Raw genomic sequence first — 15,608 nt, forward strand, 5'->3', positions numbered from 1 at the left:
GTGTTTCATCATCTGAACGTGTTTTACTTTACCTTTATTTAAATTAAACAATAAAAATGAAGTTAAAAGAGAGTAGGATTATTTTTTATATTTGCTGATTTTTTCCTGACCTGTTGCAAATACTCTTGTTTTATAGTTTGAGGGAAAGTATTGCATTTATTTTCTTTTGGATCATGTTTCTGGTCTTGTCATTCCTTTCTGGGGAATTGCTTGGTAAACTTGCAGGCATCTGTTTATACTGTGTTTTTTCCGCATGCATTTCAGAGGAATAAATATGGGTTTTTTTTTTTTATTGAAAGTTTTAACCTTTAAGCTTCCCTAATATGTCTAATGTTAGGAAGGTTACTTCTGATCTTGGTACTTTTTAGGAATGAACAAGTTCCCAAATATTTTATGGCATAGTAATTTTTTCAGCATTTTAGTTTTATCTTGCACGATTGGGATAATGTGAAAGCTTACCGTAGGCTAACTGAGTATCCTCAAAATGTATTCTGTTCAGTAAATGTTGTCTCAATTCTGCATTCCTTATTCAGGCAAAACTCCCACACTCAGTAGTATTCCCAAGCACTAGATAATAGTTGAAGTTGCATTACATTCACGAATTGACTTCGATATGACACAGGTAAATCACAGCAAATGTTAAGCCACCAAGTGTCTAATTTAAGGTTAAGGACCAGAACTTGAACATCTTTCTTAGGCAAAACTTACACTGAAATCAGGAGAATCTGGCCTTTAATGTGTCCATGTTAAATTAGATATCTAGAGTAAAATCCTGGCTCCATTGAAGTCAATGGGAGATTTGCCATTGATTTAACTGTAGTCAAAATTTTACCCCTAGTTATTTAGTGTTTATTCTAGGCCTAAAACCTTAAATTGGCCCACATCCTGGCCCAAAAACTAGAGAGTTACTCCGGTGCTGGGGAGGAAGCACTCATCTTCCTGCTCTGAGGCTGGAGCCACAGTCCAGGACCAGAATCTACATTTTTGCTCCCTGCCACAAGCAGCGTGTGGGAAGTAGCCAGAGGATCTGCACTGCTGCAAATCCACTGTTCCTAGCCTATCACCCAGTCTCAGCTGTGCGCTGCTACACAGGAAGCCAGAATGTATAGAGGGCTGCATGTTCCCTGTATGGGGTCTCAAAATCTTAATAATAAGTAACACAAACTGCACCCATTCCACTGCAAGAGGGCTGTCCACAAATGCAAAGGAAAGGGCAATATCCTCCCACCAGTGAATATAATGCAAGTTCAATTATTTTTTCTGAAATTATGTATTTCCGATTGATTTTATATAAAGGTGGAAATGTTAATAGCCTATTATAGCTAAGTGATCACGACCATTTGTATACATAAGCAATTCAGCTGGTTTCATATAAAGTCTCTCTTTTATTCTGAATGAAATGTTTTATTTAATAGAACCAATTATATTTCTTTAATCTGATATTTATGCGTATATCACATGCTTTCAAAGAAAATACAACAGTGTTTCATTAGTTAAAGTGTTAAAAAGATTATATATACTAAATATAATCTTCTTACCAGTTTTTAATGTGCATGGACATTGATTTTGGCTGTATAATTATATAAAGTAAACCTTTCAGAATTTCTTCATAGAACAACAAGAATAATAGTACATGGAATTATATATCTGTGTTGAGGATTTTTGAATGCAAATAGAAAATGATGGAATTCTAATAATTTTAAGCCAAACTGTGGCCAGGTTATCATGGTAGCACCACGCTAGCTACCTACATCATGGGCAGCAGCACAGGGGAGGGATGCAGGCTCTGCAGAGCTGTTATTTCCCCTCCTCCCCCTTGGCAGGGCCGGCGCTTCCATTTAGGTGACCTAGGCGGTCGCCTAGGGCACCAGGATTGGGGGGGGGGCAGCATTTTGCCGCCCTTGGCGGCAATTCGGTGGCGGGGGGGTCCTTCCGCGCTCCGGGTCTTCGGCGGAAATTCTGCGGCGGGTCCTTCACTCGCTCCGGGACCCGCTGCCGAAGTGCCCCGAAGACCAGGAGCGTGGAAGGACCCCCCCCCCTGCCGCAGAATTGCCGATGATGACCGGGAGTGTGGAAGAACCCCCGTCTAGGGCGCCAAAAAACCTGGCGCTGCTCCTGCCCCTGAGGCACAGGTGAGTGGAAGGGACAGAGCCTTGCTCCCTCCCACAACATCCCCGCCGGCATGTGTTGCCCCAGGTATAGTCCCAGTGCAATATACAGCAGGGGAACTGGATGCTCCCGGGGCAGAGAAGCAGCCTGAGGCCTCTTACTCTGTGCCCCTGGCTAGCCTGCTATTGAGCCCTCTGTTTACTTATAGTTGTTATTAAATGTGAACTATTTCCTTTATTTTCCAGATGAGATAGAATCTTTTCCCTCCTTTTGTAAAGTAACTAAAAGGAAAAAGTTAATTGGAGAGCTAGTTCTTCAAATGATCAAACATGAGACTAGAGATTTTTAGTCATCGTTGTGGTTGGATTTTTTTGTTTTGTTTTTGTTTTCCACAGATTAAAATAATGATGTTCTCAGCCAATTTTACAATCTTGGTAATTTTTCTTTATTATAATAGCTGGATAATAGCAGGCTCCAGGACTTTGCATGCAGGTGCAAAGGTCTGCCCTGGCAGAGTTCCTTGCAGGATCCGGGCCTAAGCACATGCATAACTTTAATCACAAATTGTCTCATTGAACTACTCACATGATTCAAGTTACTACACCAGATTTAAGTGTTTGGAGGATCAGAGCTTTAATTGTGTGTGTGTTTGTGTGTTTAAATTCAAACCATGTGTCGTATAGTGTTTTCTTGCTAGAGATGGGAAGGAGTTGCTAGGTAAATTATTTCTATGAGATACTTGTTTCTGTTTGTACTATCATGCCACATATTGATAACTTTAATCTTTAGCTGCAATGTCAATTAAAAAATTATATATATTTAAATATGAAGTTATAATGTTAGCGTACAGTATTCTTGTCACCGAAGTAGTAGCCTAATTCAGTAGTTGCATTCCGCAGTTATTTTAAATGCATACTTTCAGTGACCACTGAAAACAAGGATGATGAAGAGTTTTTAAAGATTTGCGATTTTCCCATTTCATTTAGTAGTAATGTGTTAATGTTGTCACTAACCCCTACATCACTTGCTGCTAGTTTATTATGAAGTACAATGTGCAGATTTTTCTGCTGCCAGATTTGTTTTAAGTAAAGAAATAGTCTGAGAGTAGAAGGATTTTTACACTCCTCTTGTCACAATGTACTGTGTTTAAGAAACTTTTGGGACTAGTGGTTCTCTCTGTGATTGCTTAGTTTGCAAAGCACGAGCATTATGGCAGGAGTGGTATACCTTGGCATGTATGGAGGTGATTTGAAGTTTGGGGAGTCAGGGGAATTAAAACCAAGTTGCAAGAAAATTTTTATTCATCGTATGTGTAACGATTTTCATGTTGTAGAAAACTTGATGCAGTTGATGTATATATTTTCCAATATGAATTCAGTTTCAATATTAGTTGATCCTTCAGGCCCCAGAAGATCCCTGATCCCTGACTGGCCTTGCATCTTCCCTCTACCCCATGCCCTCTCCTCATAGTCTTCATAGTTGCTGACCTGCTACAGAGATGGATTAAGATTTATTGAGGCCCTGGTCAGAAAGAACTTTTGGGTCCCTCACTCCTCCTTTGCCATGGAGCCTCCTGCTCCTCCTCTCTCCCCAGAGACTCTGCCCCTTGGCTAGGCCAGAAGCTGGAGCTGGGCCATGTTAAGAGATGATGCCCAGGGAGCCTGGGCTGCTGTAGGCAGCTCTGGATCCTCCACCTGCCCTGGATAGCCTGTCCTGGGGGGCGGGGACACAGGCCAGGGACTGTTCTTGGGCCTCCCAGTCTCCCACCCCAGGCAGGTGGAAGTCCAGTGACCAGGGCTCCCTAGGCAGCTCTTACAATCACCTAGCTCCAACTTCTGGCTTGGCCGGGGGCCGCAGAGGGAAGAGGAGGAGCGGGGGCCGGGGCCACCGTTCTGGCCCTCCACTTCTACTCAGGTTCCAGCACTCCAGCAGGGGTCCCCAAATTTGCCAGGGCCCCATGGGCCCATGTTTTAATCTACCACTGCCTGCTAAAGAGTGCAGGAAGTCCTGTTCCCACAGTCTTTAGCAGGTCTGCATCTATAAGCTCCAGTGGAACAGAGGCCCTGTTCTGGCATTGTGCAGATGCTTGCGTTCAGAGGAGAAGGTCTTTTTCCTAAGGAACTCCTAAACAGTTCAAGGTCAGGCATTCCAATGATATCCAACTAGATAAATTCCATAGTTGGAACTATCTGTAAGGCCACTACCATCTCCTAATTCAGATCCATCCTCTACATCCACCTTTGCAATGGTGCTTATCATCAGTCAACCAATTAATGAGTGTTAGGCTTCAGGGCAGATGGGGATAGTTGGCATTTTGCATATTTATAAGAAGTTACAAAAGTGTAAATGTATATATGTTTATAAAATTGTATATATTTGATTGTATCCCTCTGTTCTCACCCTACGTATGTCACTTGTCTTAGATTGTAAACTCTTTGGGACAGGGACCATATCTTCGTATGTGTTTGTATAATGCTTGAGGCCTGAGCCTCACTGAAGCCTGTGGATGCAGTTGCAACATACATACTTAAATAACATGTGTAGCATCTGTACATGAGTCATTTTTGTGACTTATACATGGTAAACAGTACTTGCACAGCACGCTACAGATTAAATAAAATAATATAGAGTAATAATTACATTATTTTGTTACGCACAAGCAACCTAAATTGATTTACATTGTCCATATACTTGATCATTATTCAAGCATGAAAAATATGTATGATACATTGTATAATTTGAAAAAAATACTATGTGATCACAAAATTAAAGTCTATGTTATAATATATACACCGAAGGAGTGATGTTACAGTTGCAGGTATAGGCTTAACTTTATTTCCTGACTTTTGACTGCTTAAACATCCAATTAAATGTTTTCTTAATTGTTTTTAGTGAATATTCCATAATGAATTAGATATTTTGCTCAAACCCAGAACATCTTATAACCCATGGTTATTGACTTATTTTTTATTTGTGTTCTATTGCTTGCTGCTGTTGTCATAGTAGCTAAGCAACAGGATTTTCACAATACAGTATATAAGCAGAGGAAAGCTAAAGGAACGGTATCAGTTTGAACACTGAGGAGAGTTTCCCAGATTAGTTTCTTTGTCGGATCTAGGTGCTTACTGCTGGATACTGTGAGACAGTTTCTGTCACCCTTACTCATAGTGGAATTAAGGAGGATACTCTCATAGAGCAAGGTTCTCGCCAGTGAACGGGTGGGAGTATTTGGATCTATGTGTTATCTTTACTTTGGGATTTTAGCAGCTGAAATAACATAAAAATTATATTCACTATATCACGATGAAAGGGGGTAGGAAAAAAATATTCAGATATTTAGTCTAGTATTCCATTGACTATTGACAGGCAGGTTTTATTGCTAGTTGTTTTTTATTGCTAATTGTATTGATATTTGAAAATTATTGTTAATTGATGTGTCAAACTTAAAAATTATGTCCAACATTATAATGAAGTTTCATCGTATGTTATGTGTGAGGCAGTTTAGTTTGGTGGCTAAAACATGGGAAAAAGAGTAAAACCTTTTGAGTTAAATTCCAGCTCTACCATTGACTTGCTATGTGACTTTGGGCAAGTCATTTAACCACCCTCTGCATCAATTTACCCATTTGTAACATGGGAATAATCAGAATACAAAGGAGTATTATAAGTCTTATTTAATGTTTCTGGTATACTTTGAGCTCCTCAGCTGTGAGGTCCTATGTAGTTGTTAATGAGTCGATTCTTGTTGGGCTGTGAAACTGTTAGCCTTGTTTATTTTTGAAGACACAATATTGTCACTAAAGAATGCAGAATACTGCTTTTCAACTGGGAGAACTCTTATTTTAGTGAGCAACCTTTCCTGAATCATTTGTAACGGTGGAGAAAAATCAGTGAATTTTTTAAAAGAATTAAAAAGAATTTTTTATTTTAATGGGATTTTTTTGTATTAAATACATTTTTCTTTATAAAAATAAAACTAGTTTAAAATTTAATTTGAAATTATGGCAACCTAGATTAAGGTGGGGGGGGGGGGGGGGGGATAGCTCAGGGGTTTGAGCATTGGTCTACTAAACCCAGGGTTGTGAGTTCAAACTTTGAGGGGGCCATTTAGGGATCTGGGGCAAAAATCTGTCTGGGGATTGGTCCTGCTTTGAGCTGGGGGTTGGATTAGATGACCTCCTGAGGTCCTTTCCAACCCTGATATTCTATGATTCTATACTAACTATGCTCTACTAACATTGTAATTAAACAAAACAAAAAAAAGAATTCAAGCCATACATATTTGCAGCCAAAATGTGAGAGAAAGTTATTGTCTAGCACCTGGAACCAGAATTTCTTGGAGGCTTGAATCAGTTTTTGACATCAGTAGCTTCTTTTGCAGGTGCAGAGAGAATATTTTCTTCATTTCAGTTTATTCAACTAGTTCAGTGCAATGACTAGTTCATTCAAAGTTGAGAAACTGATTGCGAGTTGAGGATGAGATCTACTAGTTCTAAAATATCAAAGGACTTAGTGACCAGAAACAATTAGTTCATTTAATTAACTACAGATAATATACAACAAAGAGTCTTTGTCACTTTTTACAGATCTAGACTAATATGGCTACCCCTCTGATACAGATAATATGTCTTCGTTTAATAAATGATTTAGCCGTAAATGAAAAAAATGTTTTGATAAACTTACTTCTTTTTCTTATGCATTCAGCACAGTTAAGGTAGTTTTAGCTAACTAATAAAAAAAAATTAAAATGCTGTTTTTGTGTATTTTGAATTCAATTTCAGTTACAGCCAAACTCATCTTGACACAAATCATGAGTAAAAAATTAATAATCATCATAATCTAGTAGATAAGAAATGTGTCATTCACTATTTCTTAATATAATAAAAATGTAAAGATATATAATTGCTTAAATAAATGTATGTAACTATACTATAGCCTACTGGTTAGCAAAAAGAACTACTAAATTATATCAACCATTGAGAATCAACCTTTTTTAGGAAAATAACTAAAAACTACAAATGCAAAACATGATTAAAATAATAACTTAAATCAAGATTTCCGGCTTGGTTATTTAAATAATGATTACAATTGGTATTTTAAATTATTTTGGTTTAAATCAATCCACCCTGTATTTTATTATTTCTCTTCTTACTAATATATTATTTTACGGGTCAATGTTTTGACAACAACATCATAGCTGCAAACATAAAAAAGAATTCTTGGCAAGATTTCTAGAGTGTTATATGAGTATCTTGCTGTGGGATGCTGTGGAAAAATAAAACTTTCCTTCGCCCACCCTGATATACTAGATACTTGTGAAAATAAAAGCTACAGATTATAATTTCAGTCAACAAACTGAGGTGTGGCTGTTCCAGCACTATTTTATACAGATAAAGAGCATCTGCTTGAGGATGTTTCTAGCCTGTGACCACACTGCTATATGTTCTAAGGGTATGATGAATATTTGTAAAATTATTCATGGACAAAGAGTATTAACATCTCTTGAGGCACGGAAGAACTGATAATTTTTGCCTTTTGTTATAGTTTATTAGAAATGGTACTAAGAATAGCAACCTGAAAATAATTGATAGACATTAGCAGCAGGAAAATTAGATAGTCATGTGACTTCCTTGAAATTTTTCCTTCCTTTGTTGTCCTCCTTCATTAAAATAAATAGAAGCAGTTATGGCACAACTTTACCCTCTAAATATTGGCCTCAGGCCTCCCTCCCCTTACATTTCAGATTGAAAACATGACACTCAGATTATCCCCTCCCATGGTAAGGAAGGAGCTTTGGGGCAAAAATTCCTAGAGGGATTTTTTTGGGGAGATCCTTCCCACAGTGTCCTATCAGGATAAGTGGGGGTGGGGTTTGCCTGGCACCTCCATGGAGTAAGCTCCAGGGCCTGTTCAAGATCTGTTACTGGTTAAAGCCACCCAAAAGTCCCATATCTCTACATCTCTGGCCTCCAGCAACTCCATTTGGATCCCAGTGGAGCCACTCTGCCAAATATGTCCATATGCTATTGAGGCCCCTGGGCAACATGATGGGGCAAGGGAAATCAGTGAAGGGACTGTCTTGTCTATTCTGCTTAACCTATGGGGCTGAAGGATAAGCAATATAGATTCCCCCTCCACCTCTGGACTGCCTACACTTCCCTCTGGCCCACATAGTCTCCAGTCTTTCCCATACAGGAATGATAAACAGTATCCTCTGTGGGATCCAGGGGCAGGAGTATGGTTCTGTACACATGGCTGAACAGTCCCCTTCAGTTTGGGAAGGGAGAGATCTATGTGCAGAGGTTCTGCCTTGTGCATGGATCTACATGGATGATTAGGGACTTAATTAATACTACATTAACTTGTGCTTTCCCACTGGTGTCACTGAGTATTAGATATGTGATTAAAAATTATGTAGCATTACAGATATTGGACAAAATTGATATAAACTTATTTGTTACAAATAAAGAAAAAAATGTGGCTGAAGAAGTATTTTATGTATTTTTTTCTTACTAGCCTAAAGACAATTACTTGGAAACTAGGATTTTAAATTCTATTGCTTGTGTTTTGACATATGTTTGTAAAAAGTGTCAAATTACTATTTGAAATTAGTTTTATCTCCTGTGAAGTATAGCTTTTGTATCTTCCTAGCTTCTAGTACCTATTTATGGAGAATATTAATGATAACGTCTGAGTTCCATTGTGATATATTAGTACCATACTCTTAAACTGAAGACCAAGCATCAGGTTTCCTTCCCATTCCCCTAAATTTTTACTATAGTTTGCTAAGTCATGCAAAATCTTCATGTGTTTCATACTATAGGTAACCAGTTCAATAACCAAGATGTCAGCAGAGACTTCATTTAAACAATTTCTACCCACTCACACATACACCAGTTCACGTGATTCTTGTGGGCCAAAAACTGTCTCTCTGATTTTTTTTTTCCCCACTGTCCCCCCCCCCCCCATTCAGTTAATTGCTTGTTGCCAGCAGTTCTGGCACATTCCATTGTTCCCTTCAGAATACATGCTGAGAAAAGCCCATTTCTAGGGGCAAAGAGTTAATACAGCTCAGAGTTGATCTAACGTCTCAGAAGCTCATGATAAACGTTTGTTGCAATATTCCTATATGGGAACATTGTGTTCAAAAGAATTTAGTGCGGTATTGTACCTATGTACTATGCCTGCGTGTGTGTGTGTGTGGTTTTTTTTGTTTTTTGTTTTTTGTCTGTGGTGCTTGTTGTCTAACTGCTAAACTCTTGAAATAGGTTATACATTCAAGACAAGCAGGTATTGTAGCTAGGCATACTGCATAAAAGATAAATACAATCTTGTGATGTAGGGAAAAAAATTTACTCTCTTGAGTTCAGCCCTCATATGCCAGAGCCACCAAAATTTTCTTACTGAAGCACAGGCCATAACACAGAAGCATGTGTGTGTCTTTAGATAAAATGAGCTGCAAGAGTCAGCTTCTGGGAGTGTTGCCATAGGTATCAATGTTCTTTTTGAGAATGTTCAGTTGAGTCCTTTGGGCATCATCAGTGTAGGCCGTTTTCCATATGAGTTTGGTGAGATCTGACTTGTTGTGTGGTACTAGAGCAGAAAAGCAGGGTGTTACTTAAACCTAGACTTTAAGGCTGGATGCAGAGTGCAAAGACTTTGGCAAGTAGAACTGAATGTAGCTTTTGAGGAAACTTTCTGCTGAGGTTCCTTGGAATCTTAATTAAATAAATGCTAGATCCTTTAATGGATCAAGCAATAGTAATTTCCCAAACAGTTTACCTTGTAAATTAATTGTTCAGCAGCCACGGACACTATATTTTGAGAATGAGTGTTCAAAATGGTTATCAATAGGCTAAATCTGTCAGCAGATAAAATCACTAACTATCCATTCTGTTTCTGTTGAAAAGAATTAAACATTAGGAAAGTATTTACATGTTTAATATGTTCAATTATAAATGTTTCCTTGGGAATAAAGAAAATTATATTTCGTTATGCTAATAGGAAGGATGCTTTTCTACCCATCCACACAGACACGGTATTTGCTCAAGCTGTCTCTGTTGTCAACTGGATATGTATATTTATTCTGAGGCTCCCAAAACCCTATGATGACCTATGACTCGTAAAGAAACCCCAAATCAGAATGCTTTACTTCCCTCTGAGGTGACACATTTGATTCCCACTTTCACCAGAACTAAGACATGCACATAGTAACCTAATGTATGGATGATGAAAGAGGGAGACTGTTACACATTCATAGATCATAAGGCCAGAAGAGACCACTGTAATGATCTTGTGTGACCCCCTGCATAAAACAGGAATAATTGCAGGTATGATAAAATCCAGGTTTCTACAATTTTCATATTTCATATTTTCATATTTCTCACTGATTTCCTTACACCTAAACAGAAACACTTGTTTTAATGGCTGCTAAACTCAGACTCTTATTAGGACAAGTATCAGAGGGGTAGCTGTGTTAGGATAGTTAGGACAGGCAGTGGTGCCATAATTATCAGGAGCAATGCTATGAAACCTAACACTAACTGCTACTTCTGTACTACCCACTCCAAAAACACACTCCCCGCTCCATTGCTTCCCTCTTCTGTCTACCACCAGGGTTGATGGGAAGGTGAAAGAAGGAAGAGACTGAAATGTGAAGGGAAGCACGAAAACATGGGAAAGAAAAGAATGGACATGGGAGACCAGGAGAGAAGAGGAAAGAGGGAAAGATTATTGCGCAATATAGAAAAATAAGACTGAAGGAAAACAGGCATCTGAAAAAGACTGAGGAGGTGACATATCAGGGTATAGAAGAGGAGGTGACATATCAGAGTATAGAGTAGCGGGAAATAAAAATAAATGAATAAGAAGCTGGGAAGAAAATAGGTGGAAGGGAGTAATTTGAAAGCTTAAAATGTTGTAGTAACTGCTGGTGCACCGAGACCACTGCCTATCATGCTGACTCCTTGTACTCCCCAGTCTGTCCGTATCCATCTGTTGTCTCTTGACTTATACAGTAGCTCCTCACTTAACGTTGTAGTTATGTTCCTGAAAAATGTGACTTTAAGTGAAACGATGTTAAGCAAATCCAATTTCCCCATAATGTAAATGATGGGGGTTCGGTTCCAGGGAATTTTTTTTTTGCCAGACGAAAAGGCATTATATACATTTTAAACAAGCAATTTAATATAGGTATAAGTTTTAAACAATTTTAAAGAAACAGTTTAATACTGCAATCATCACCGCTGAGTACGAAGCTTGGTTGAGGTGGTGGAGTCAGAGAGTGGAAGAGGATGGATTTTCCGGCTGCTCCTCTTGCTGTTCTTGTAAGCACAGGCACTGACTTTGCTGTGGCAGGGGCCTCAACCCTCGGCCCATCTACTCCACCCCTTCCCCCAAACCCCCACTCTTGACCCGCCTCTTCTCCCCCCCACCTCCTCCCCTTTACTTCGCACGCTGCGTCCTCGCTCCTCTTCCCTCCCTCCCTTCCCTTCTGAACGCTGATTGCTGTGGGCAGGAGGCAGGGGAGAGAGAGGGGAGGAGCAAGGACTTGGCACGCAGGCTCCCCCTCCCACCCACCCACCCCCGCCTCTTGCCCGTGGCAATCAGCTGGTTTGCAGTGTTCAGGAGGCAGGGGAGGGAGGAGGAGCCTGCACGCCGAGTCCTTGCTCCTCCCCTCTCTCTCCAGCCTCCTAAATGCTGCAAGCCAGCTGATTGCTGGGGGGAGGAGAGGGAAGATCCGCGGGGTCTGACGGTGGGCGGGAGGTGCTGTGGGGAGGGAGGGGGGGCGTAGGGAGGCTGCCCGCTGTGGCAAAAGCAGGCAGCCAAACCACATAAGAGTGGAGCATTGCACAACTTTAAATGAGCATGTTCCCTAATTGATCAGCAACGTAACAACGTTAACCGGCATGACTTTCAGTGAGGAGTTACTGTACTTAGATTGGAAGATCCTTGGGCCAGAGACCACGCTACATTACCTAACACAGCAGGGGACTGGTCCATAACTGGGCTCCTAGGGGATAGGGTAATATAAATAATAATAGTAAAGTAGCCCAGTAAAGTTTTGGGGTTTTTTAAAGGATGTTGGATAGATGCTGCTCGTCTTGAAGCATAGCTAGGCCATGCTGTATTCCCACAACATTTTCAAACAGCTCTTTTACCTCATTCCTTCATGGACAGAAGTGGTTAGTGTTGGCCTTGAGTTTAAAAGAAAGAGAGGATGGTGGATAACAAAAAGGAACATGAGAGGGGAAGCAAAGCTGGGAGCTCAATGTACAATTATTAGTTTTATTATCTGACAAACAGAAGAACTATGGAGCTGGAGATAATTTGTGAAATACCTAATGAAGGAGATTCTGTGAGAATAGTAAAACAGCTGGCCTCTGTAGAATGGCTTCCCACACGAGGAGAGTGTTTTCTGCAGTTTTTCATTGATTCTGCACACAGCCTTTCTGACGCTTTTCACAAGCCCAAGACCTTATGTGTTCTTAGATGTGCTGCTTTGGTGTCACAGTGACACTGCATTAAGGTTGATACAGAGCTTTGCAGCCATTACTTTCTAGGATAGCTAAATACCTTCAATATACTGAAAGAACAGTGTCCAAAGTAGTAAATGATTTGTTGCTTGCTTTGTTTAGATTAAAAGGTCTGACTAGGAAGAACTATTTCTCTGTCAGTGGTTGTAAGGCAGTGAGAAAAATACTATGGTGCCTAGATATCATTGTTATTGGCACCTGATCAATATGTAGATGGAAGGCTACTGTTCTTCATGTTTTAAGTCATGGAGATATGGGAGGACCATTTTTTTATATCTAGTAAGTTGTTACTCTAGCATTTATAACCCAGGTTTTGAAGGATTTCTAACCTGTCAGTTTACAAACTGCTGTGTTATTTGTTGTGTTTAAAGTGAATTCAAGAATGTTATTTGTGCAGAAATGCTGTATTAGGATAGCCTATATGTTTATCAAAATAAATAATGCAATTTTATGGAGTTCCCAGCATAAATTAGAGCAGCGCAAAAGCTGCTCTAATTTATACCAGCTGCTAATAGTCCCAAAAGGCCAATATGGCAGCTGGGAATAGGCCTAAGACAACCCTGGTATTCTTTTCTCCTCCTAGTTCTTTTCTCTGGCTGTGTCCCCCAAAATTCCTCCGTGGTCGGGGTCTATGCTGGCTTTGGGGCAGTTTTATGCTGGTGGATCAATCAGGTTCATTATTTGTAGAAATTCAGTTTCTCTGAAATGAGAGTTTTAACATCTTTTGAGGAAATTGAGCTTTCCCACTGCATTTGTGCATCTCTGAAGAATCTGGATCTTCCTTTTGCATGATTGTAAATGCCCCTGAGATGTGTGTGACTTCTGGCAGTGATTAAACATGAGTTTGTGTAAAACTGTTTCCAAAACATCTCTCTCACATTAAAATTATTAAAAATATCTGAGCTCTAAAGAAGTGTATAAGAATAAAATAAAATATTTTAAGGGCTAGTATTCTGGAATATGTGTTCACTATTTTTACTGTGTAAATTCTTAGCCATAGGTGGGTAGAACCAGTGCACTGAAAACACTATGCGTATTTTTTTTTAATTACAATAACAATACTCTCTCCTGTTTATTGGGATATTATACAAAATCCTCACATTAACAAACATCCACCAGCTTCAGCCTTTTAAAAAGAATAAATAAAGTGGATGCATTTTTAAAGGCTATCGAGAATCTTTTTAAGAGTGATTCTGCGTATAATCTCTTGTGATTGAAGATACAAATCCCAGTGGTGGCCTACCACACTTAAAATATCCTTTTAAAGTACCTAATATGATTTCATTGGCGCTGACTTAATAAATGTATTGTCTGTATATTCTATTCTTAACATGAAAGTATTCACCCTTCCATTTACACATATGTTGTTACAATCTCAGTGAAAGAATTTTATTGTTGCTACTACTCATGGAGTCAATGCATTTTCAAAGGAAAATTCCTGAATCTGAGGGAAAAATAGATTATGCATTTGCACATTGGGTGTAAGGTATTACTGTAAAGCAAAGACTTTATTATGATGTATAATTTCTTAGTGGTTTCTTTACTAAACATGCATACTACTGTACTTCTGGCACCTTGAAATGTCTCTCATACTTCCATTGAGCTCTTAATGGCTCTATTAGTGCTGTTAAAATATCAGTGGAAGAACTGTAATTGGTCCAATGAAATTGTATCAGAAAGTAGCCTTTAGTCTCATAGGATATTAATGAGAGCCTTTTCTTCTTTTTTTGAATGTATGAATTACTTGAGAAAATTAAACCACAAAAATAATTTACAATAATATTAGGCTTGAGAGACATAATAGTAAAACTCGTTGCTCTTTACTCCATTACTCCTCCTTTCCCACCCCAATCAGTTATGTCAATTGTAGGTACTACAGAAATCTGAGCACAATGTGCTATATGTGCTTCAATACCTAGGCACAAGAGGTGCCGATTTGAAGACTGAATGGCGGTCTTAAAAATGAATTTCCCTGCTTTTGTTGTGTGCATCAACTTTACATAATTTTAATCATTTTAGTCTTTAAATGTGTATATAGAGGTAATATTTAATGCAAGTTTGAGACTGAATGAAAGTCATTTTCATTGCTATGGAAAATGCAGACAGAGCATTGTCAGAATTAACAATATGTAGCTATGGTTTTTGAAATACGAGTGTTTAAAATACTAGCAGTAGTTTATTTTCATTTCCTTCATTAAATATCTTATTACCATCTATTTATTTTTCCTTTCCTCTCCTACAGTGCCAAAAAAGGCAATTACCAGAATGTAGGAAGTATACAACTGCTGTAAACTACCTTAAAGCAATGACCTTCTGTTGACCTCTGTGACTGCTGGTGTGAGCCATATTTTGCTCTAATATAAGTCACTACCTTTGTGATCCTCTTTTGCTTTCATAAAATCATATTTCAGTTTCTTTCCTGAGCTACTGCATCACAATGATATCAAAAACATGAATAATTTCATAAATTGTACCTTCTTATCTTGTAACTGTAACATAAGGTGTCAGTACCTAACAAAATTACAAAAATGTATTATCTGGGTCTGTTCTAGCTTTCAGATAGGAGAAATTTTACAGTTCATATGCGTCTAATATAATTTCAGGCATGTTTTTGCTAGAGGTTGTCTCTAAATGGGCAGATGAGCTAATATATAACGCTTGTCTTTCTCCCGAACCAGTGATCTCAATGACAAATATCAAGCAAGTATTAAGTTCATACTTGACCTAGCAGAGCTTTAGACTAGCAGTGGAACATACTCTAAAATATTTAATCCTTTATCAGTGTTGTGCAAAATGCCTCCTTGTCCCCTCATTCTCCCTCCCCAACTCAAAGTCAGTTTCTCTCTCATCCATTTACAAATGAAACTTTAAAGTCTGCAGTTTTATACTTTGTTTTATGTTATTCTGTTAGCCTGAAGCTGTTTTTAGTGTCTTTATTGCAAGTAGACAGATGGTGATATTTGG

At 38.8% G+C, this 15,608-nt stretch overlaps 1 protein-coding gene across 2 annotated transcripts in view; it reads left to right on the forward strand.

Moving 5' to 3' along the window:
• CTBP1 (C-terminal binding protein 1) overlaps nucleotides 1-15,608 on the forward strand; it is a 408,882-nt gene that overhangs the window by 172,781 nt on the left and 220,493 nt on the right. The gene's annotated exons all lie outside the window — the stretch shown is intronic.

The sequence above is a fragment of the Trachemys scripta genome, chromosome 5 (genome assembly GCF_013100865.1).
Source record: "Trachemys scripta elegans isolate TJP31775 chromosome 5, CAS_Tse_1.0, whole genome shotgun sequence".
Taxonomy (NCBI): domain Eukaryota; kingdom Metazoa; phylum Chordata; order Testudines; family Emydidae; genus Trachemys; species Trachemys scripta.